Below are 7,929 nucleotides of genomic sequence, written 5' to 3' on the forward strand. Positions count from 1 at the left end.
GTAGATCAGTATATATATATATATATATATATATATATATATATATATATATATATATATATATATATATATATATATATATATATATATATATATATATATATATATATATATATATATTTGATCTATACAAAAATTTATGATTTATCATCTGAGGATAAGATGTTAGATGGATTAATAGTAATTAAGGAGTGTGTGTTATGTATACAGTCATGCTTTTTATTACTTTTTACTTTATGATTGTTGCTTGATCAAAGTATCTTACTCATCGTTCCTGCGATTTTTTTTTTTTTTTTTTTTTTTGGGTTTGATGAGTTTATGGCAGTACGACTTTAACCCATTGAACATATTCTAGATTGGTTTATATGTATGATTTTGGAGTAGGTTTTTACACAAGCTCTGAGTGTGTAGTCATTAATTGTTGCTGTTATTTCTGTTTGCAGTATGGAAAGTGTTCACAAGAAGGTTCTCGGTTTGATACTCGTCAGTTTGATTCAAAAATGAATGAGTTGTGTAAGTTTCACCCCCTTTTTGTTGCAGCATCTCTGTTTGTACCTCATTTATGTGATGATTATAATGCCATGGGTCTGCTGATAATCTTGCTGTTATTGCTTTTACAGGCTATCTACCAATGTACAGGATTTATTTACATCATATGATGAGGTTTACGATAGTTTTGATGCCAAGAGTCTGCAAGAAAATATTTTAAGAGACATCTATGCATATGGTTAGTACATATATGTTTAATCTTATAATTGTTATTGTCAATGATTGCGTAAGTGTTATCTTGTTGTTGGAATTGGTCCTTGTAGGTTTTGAAAAGCCATCTGCAAATCAGCAAAAGGGAATTTTCCTGTTCACCAAGGGTCTTGATGTAATTCAACAAGGTCAATCAGGAACCGGAAAGACTGCAACTTTCTGCTCCGGGATCGTTCAACAACTTGACTATAATGTTGTGGAGTGACAGGCTTTGGTTCTTGCTCTTACTTGTGAGCTTTCATAGCAAACTGAGAAAGTTATGCGAGCAGTTAGTGACTATGTTGTTGTAAAGGTCCATGCTTGTGTTGGTGGAACCAGTTGTCCGTGAGGACCGGCGAATTCTCTCAGCAGGAGTCCACATTGTGGTTAGCACTCATAGCCGTGTTTTTGACATGCTTAGGAGGCAATCACTACGTTCTGATTTCATGAAGATGTTTGTGCTCGATGAAGCTTATGAAATGCTTTTCACAGGTTTCAAAGATCAGGGTTTTTTTTTACATATTTGTTTCGTCTGTTACTACTATATATTGTTAATGCAAGCTTTTATATATTCATATAAATCTTATGCATGTTATGAAACTGTTACATTATTGCAACTTGCATCTTTAATAGTTAGTTTGTAGTGTTCAAATTAAATGATTCTGATCTTGATTACCCTAGTTTAAGGCATCAACTATTTTCACTGGAGATTAATACAGTTTTTAGTACTAAATGATGGCTGTAGAAATATATTTGCTTCTAACTGATGAACATTCTTTTTTGATCTGTGATATCTACCAGTTATTGCCTTCAAAGGTTCAGGTGGGAGTGTTTTCTGCAACAATGCCCCCCGAGGCTCTTGAGATCACAAGGAAGTTCATGAACAAACCCGTTAGTATATGTACAATCACTGAGTACATTTCATACAATATATTATGTATTATTGTATAATATATGGATCCAATCCAATATGTAACTTTCCCAACGTCGTCTGATTCTCAGTGGCCGTTTCTTCCTATCTCTGCAGGCACTCATTTACGGAATGTAAGTTAACTTTATACTGCATACCTATGATGGTAAATTTTGAACCTTATAATACTTTGCCGAACGTAATGTATAAAGAATAGCCATAAATAATGCATGCCGTGTATCGCGTACCCCTTAATCTTGTTCGGCTCATTGTCATGACCTCCTCAATATATGCCGCAAATAATTATAGAATATGAGAATTCTTGTAAGGATATCAAGTTACATATAACGATTATAAATTTAAATCATAAATTATTTATGTAAATAGAATAGATAAAAGGACGATGATTTATAACGATTCGTGTAACTACTAAAATTCTGTTGCTATCGTGTGGGTGAATTACATTTCTCCTATCTTGGGCTACCTATTGGTTGTAACATGAATCAGATTGAGATTTGGAAACCGATTATCGACAAATTCAGTACGAGGCTTTTGGAATGGAAAGCAAGATCGATATCATCTTGTGGAAGGTTAACCCTTGTTAAACCGGTCCTACATAGTTTACCGCTATACCCTTTAGAGCCCTGTCGAGTGTTATAAATTGTAACACCCCGTCAAAATCCATTTAACGGAATGTTAACTCTGGTCCCAGTGCTTGGCTTAACTTCTACGTAACAGCAATATTCTATAGCGGAAGCAATTAATACCTGAGAATAAAACACGCAAAATGGATCAACAATAATGTTGAGTGAATCTACAGGTTTTAAGTAAACAATACAGTATGTTTAAGAAATAACATTTTGAAAACGTTTATTAGTGGAAGACCACCAAGGTTCAATGTTAAAAGTTTGTAGACAACTCCGTGTCCCATTTCAATCATTTGTAGACAATACCACGTCAAGTTTCAAATATTCGTAGACAATACCATGTCAAGTTTTATCTCATTTGTCCGTAAACCACAGTTTTAAATAACGTTGTATAGTATCTGAAAACAGTTATCAGAAAATAGTTTAAGTTCCTTGACCACGAGATTTTACAAGTACAACTCTAAGTTGCGAAACGTTTGCATAATCTATGAGCACTTGAATACTAGCAATGCCCCGAGTATAGAATCCACTATATCCGCCTTTATCTCATAAAAATGTTATACACTTATACGAATGTATTATGTTCAAAGTAAATGCACCACAGTTAATATTGTAGGGTGAGGTTGTCAACCTAACGGATCCGTCCATCTAAATTGTGCCTACATCAATGGTATTTAAAGTATTCAAGCTAGAGGCTTTGTGTACAAACTCAATATGCAGATATAGTACTCGTGCCAATACAAAAAGCATTTGATAATGTAAGTATAACAGCGTGTATTCTCATCCCTGAAAACATGTAAAAGGCAAGACTGTAGACTCACCTTTGAATAAAGCGCGGATTGAAAAGTGGACAATTTACTTGTACGGTTTATAGCCGAGTAATGCAACCTAAGTATATGTATTTAGGTTGGTCAATAAATATGTCGTAAACAAGTGTGGTTTCATAGTATAAGTTGTCTTATTGCTCGACTCGACGCGTTTCAAAGTAGAAGCCAACATACAATCAACTAATTCATGCAAGTCAGACAAAGTCAACCGAAGTCAAACCGAAAGTCAAACTTGGTCAAAGTAGTCAAATAAAGTCAAAATCAGTAGGTTCATGTCAAATGTTGGTCAACATGTCAAACCTAAGTCAAACAACACGTTTTAGATCATAATTGGTCAATTTCACAATTTCAGTTTATCGTTGTGCACAAAGTTCATGTACATGTAGCAAACATAGCATATTATCTCATAGTACAAAATTCAAGTAAACATGGAAAACTCCAAATCATAAATATACTCAAAATTGATTCCAAAAAGTCCGGTCAAGGTCTCATATGATAATTAAAAGTCAGGAATCAGAAGGGGTACATTTATAGCTTTCCAAGTAAGTTTCTGACCGCGTACTGATTTCGTTTTGGCTATAACTGGAGTTAGGGACATGAAATTGATACAAGACCAGTGGCCATGGTTCAAGGATAAATCAAACTAACACATATCAAAAGTTGAGCAATTTTTGTTTAGCCAATTTGTACAGTTTATTCGTGCAAGTTGAATGTTCAGTTTTCAGCTCAATTCAGAATTTACATAATGTGTGGCCCTATTGTGCCCAATGTATAAGGTTTCAGAGATTGACATTAACAAACCATATGTCACATATCATGTTAAGATTCATTTTCTAGAAGCATACATACTAATTCAATAAACACAAACCACAGAGTATAAAACAGAGAGAAAGTTGCTGTTTCGATTCTAGTTTAGTTAGTCACATTCGCACGCAATTATCCGAAGATCTAGATACAATTAGACTATGATATCTACATGAAAAGTGAAGTACTTTTTGTGTAAATTTTAAATATGCAAAGCTTTAAACACAGAAGTTCACATTTTATCATACAAGGCTGTTTTCATGCAGGTGCTGTATAAATCCACTTTCTCACTAAATCAAGCATATCTCAAGTTATACATAAGCAAAAGGCATGATATCCTAGTGTAACCTGAGTGTTTTTAAATTAACTATCCAATGGTATAAATTTCACAATCCAATTCGTGGTCTATCAAACCCAGATTTCTGATCAATCACAAAAATACAACGTTAATTTCAATTGGCCATAACTTGATCATCCGGAAACGAAATCAAGCGAATCCAAAGCCTAAAATCAATAGTTTTTCTCAAGGAATTTAATTATAATATAATATCATGCAATTGAAAAATTAAAATTACTGTACACATCAAATACAAATTCGATTTTCGCATAAAACAATCAAAACGAGCAATTTATCGCATCTAGTATTCATCAAACATTAAGACTTGAGCAATAGACAACCTAATCCATGAAACCTTAATAAAAATCTGATTTTAGGGATTAGGGTTTATGTGTTTATACCTTTGATCACAAAATCGTTTATACCAACGCGTAGAGAACGATGCAAGCAACGATATTGATCAAAGAAGCAAAAACAAGAGATCAAAACTTGATGGAGAATTGTAGGGATGAAGGTAGGAGACTATTTGGTGTGTATGGGGCTGCAATCATAGAGCAAGAATTATAGGAAAAAGAATGGGACATGTTCTCTTGTTATTTAGGATTTAAGGGAATATAGTTAGTGTCCTAAACAACCAAAAGTCAACAAACATGGGCCTAAAACTAATAGTCAACATGCATGGGCTAATCATGGGACCAAGGATGATGAGGTATGAGGTCATGGCCATGTGGCCTCGGGCTCGGGTCTCGGGCTCGTTTTGTGTAAAAGCTCGTTCGCGCGTGGTTCGTTTCGAGTGCCATTAACCGTACCGAATCTCCGGAACGTTAACTAGTCGTTGAAACAAAATCACCGTATTTAATTCATTAAGTAATTAATAAATTAAATTTCTTTCGTAAGTTCAATAATTATTCTATCATTTTTCTGAGTTCCGTTAACTAACTAACTGACAGTTAACTAAAGTAACGGAAAAAGTTGGGTTGTTACATAAATGATCTTGAGTTGTTAGGCGTAATATTTTTTGGGTTGGGTCGGGCGAGGGTAAAAAAATGGCTAGGGTCAAATGGGTTTATGTCATTTCATCTTATGGGGATAGGGGCTAAATATCGGGTCTCTTCAAAAACTTAGCCTTAATAGGCTGATAGTGGTGGCGCTATAAAAACGAACCTAACTCTTTTGGGCTAAAATTATTAATTCCATTCATGAGCTGCGCGGGCTGACTAATTCGGTGGATTCACTCAGGGCGCAACGCAAGGGTGGTGTTTGGGTTAATATTGTTCGTGCGGGATGGAGATAGAGAAATCTATGGAAGGCTTTTGCAGCTCTTTCATCAAGGTAATTGGTTGATGGAGCTTATACTATTTTTTTAGGAAGAGCCATGGCTAATTGATGTCCCTTTAAAGTTGGTATAAGCGGTTGTATCATTTAGAAGAGGAGAACGATGCGCTGGTTTGTAATAGAGTTGAGTGGATGGATCAAGATTGCAATCTCAAATGGAGTTGGAGTCGATGTCCAAGTGGTCATGCTCGTGATGATCTCGATGTTTTGGCTAACTAATTACTTTCCTATGTAAAACTTGACAGGTCTAGTGATACTTGGCATTGGAAGTTATCAAACAAATGCTCTTCCTCTACCAATGAACTCACTAGGCTAATTGAAGACAACAAATCTCTTGGATATAATTCGCACCAGGAAATACTTAGAAACAACCTTGTCCCTTTGAAAGTGGAAGTGTTTATTTGGATTTTATTGAAATGTGGCTACCCGTACATGCGGAACTTGACAAAAGGGGTATTGATCTTAATTCCGTATTCCATGGACGTTTGGGAAAGAGTAGATAAGTGATGCGGGTTTGGAGGTGTCTCAAACCTTAGTATTAACGAAGCCTTTCGGGGGAATTGCAAAGCGGGGCAAATGACAATAGGGTCTCAAATGTGACAAGTGGTTGAATGGATATGTGCATATTTAATTTGGAAGAATCGCAATCTCAAGGTGTTTTCCAACAAATCTTGGAACGGTCCGCATACACTAATGGAAATGAAACTTAAATCTTTCGAGTGGGTCCCAATACGTGTTAAAAAATGAAGATTGATTGTGTAACGGCCCTGAATTTTCCAACTTATACTTATTAATATTTATTATTAATACTTGTGTTTTAATAAATGTGTTCTTATACATTCACTTGTTACCATGATTGACTTTACATGTCCCGACTTGTCTTTGTGACACACGTACTTTTCACGAATAATATTTCGGATATTATTTACGTATATGATTAATTATTATTAATCATTTTTAATTAACTAATGTAACTAGTTAATTACTTGGGCTTTATTTATTTAATTGTTACATACTTTGTGATGCCCCGTACAAAACCACCGTGTACGAATCATCAACAAAAGGATCATTACAAGGTTAAGTACTATATGCGTTTTCAAAAAGAGTTTGCATTCATAAATAAAGTGATGTCTAAACCAACATCGAATGTTTTACAATCCAGAAGCATGCTTCACTAAGTAGAAGCCAATAATAATTGTATGTGACCACAACGGTCATTACAAGTCATAGTTCAAAAGTACTAATGTTTGAATGCAAAATAAAGTAGTTCATGCGATAACAACTCTAAGCAGCGGGTGTCTACAGCACGACTAGTACACAGCGGAAGCTAACCTCAAGCACCTGAGAAAAACATGCTTTAAAACGTCAACACAAAGGTTGGTGAGCTATAGTTTAAGTATAACAGTAAGTAAGGTAGGCCACGAGATTTCAGTGCTACAAAGAGCGTTTCAAAACAGTATGATAAAGTATATGTTAACCGTGGGCACTTGGTAACTAACTTAACGTTTATACCCCCTGAAAGTACACTTGGCAAGTGCGTATGTTTACGAAGTATTAAACACTCGTTAAATTCTAGCGCTACTAGCCTGAGTGGGGATGTCAAACCCTATGGATCCATATCTAAGATTCGCGTTCACCGGTTCAAAAACCAATGACTAAACGTTACCGAGCTAAAGGGAATGTTTCTGCCGTTGTATAACCCACACATATATAAAGTTTAAGTACTCGTGCCTAGTATGTAAAACATAAAATCTGCATGTATTCCCAGTTCCCAAAATAAGTTAAAGTAAAAAGGGAATGCTATAACTCACAATGATAATGTAGTCGTAAAGTCGGTTCGGAAAAGGTGTGCAAGTAATCGGTCCTAAGGTCCTCAACCTAAGGCAAATAGTACTAAGTCAGTAAATCGTCTTAATAGGTTTAAAAGTATGTAAATAAGGTCTTAAGGGTCATCATCATTCATCATCAAACAAAAGGCGTAAAGTAAGTTTCGTTTATGAAAGTAGTTTAAAACAAAGGCTGATTCAGTCAGTCACCACGGCCTCTACCCTTACTGAATTAAGGTGATACCAGTGGTCATGGCTCCGTATATGAGTCCTTTAAGTGTGGTAAAATTTACAGAAGCAAACTCGTCTTCGTTTGACCGTGGCGACGGTCTAAGTGCGAGTAGGTCAGAAATTTCTGCACAACGTTAAAAGGACATAGTGACGATCGGAGGGCCATAAATCCTAAACCGTAACTCGGATTAAGATGAGTCCTATATGAAAAGTTATCTACTCGAAAATAGATATTTGAAAATCATAATCACAATAGCCCAGGTCTACTGGTCTG

The 7,929-nt window shown here is 35.3% G+C and overlaps 1 pseudogene; it reads left to right on the forward strand.

Moving 5' to 3' along the window:
- Positions 1–318: 318 nt before the first annotated feature.
- Positions 319–6,105, forward strand: LOC139886041 (eukaryotic initiation factor 4A-13-like; annotated as a pseudogene).
- The last annotated feature ends 1,824 nt before the right edge of the window (positions 6,106–7,929 follow it).

The sequence above is a fragment of the Rutidosis leptorrhynchoides genome, chromosome 1 (assembly GCF_046630445.1).
Source record: "Rutidosis leptorrhynchoides isolate AG116_Rl617_1_P2 chromosome 1, CSIRO_AGI_Rlap_v1, whole genome shotgun sequence".
Taxonomy (NCBI): Eukaryota; Viridiplantae; Streptophyta; class Magnoliopsida; order Asterales; family Asteraceae; genus Rutidosis; species Rutidosis leptorrhynchoides.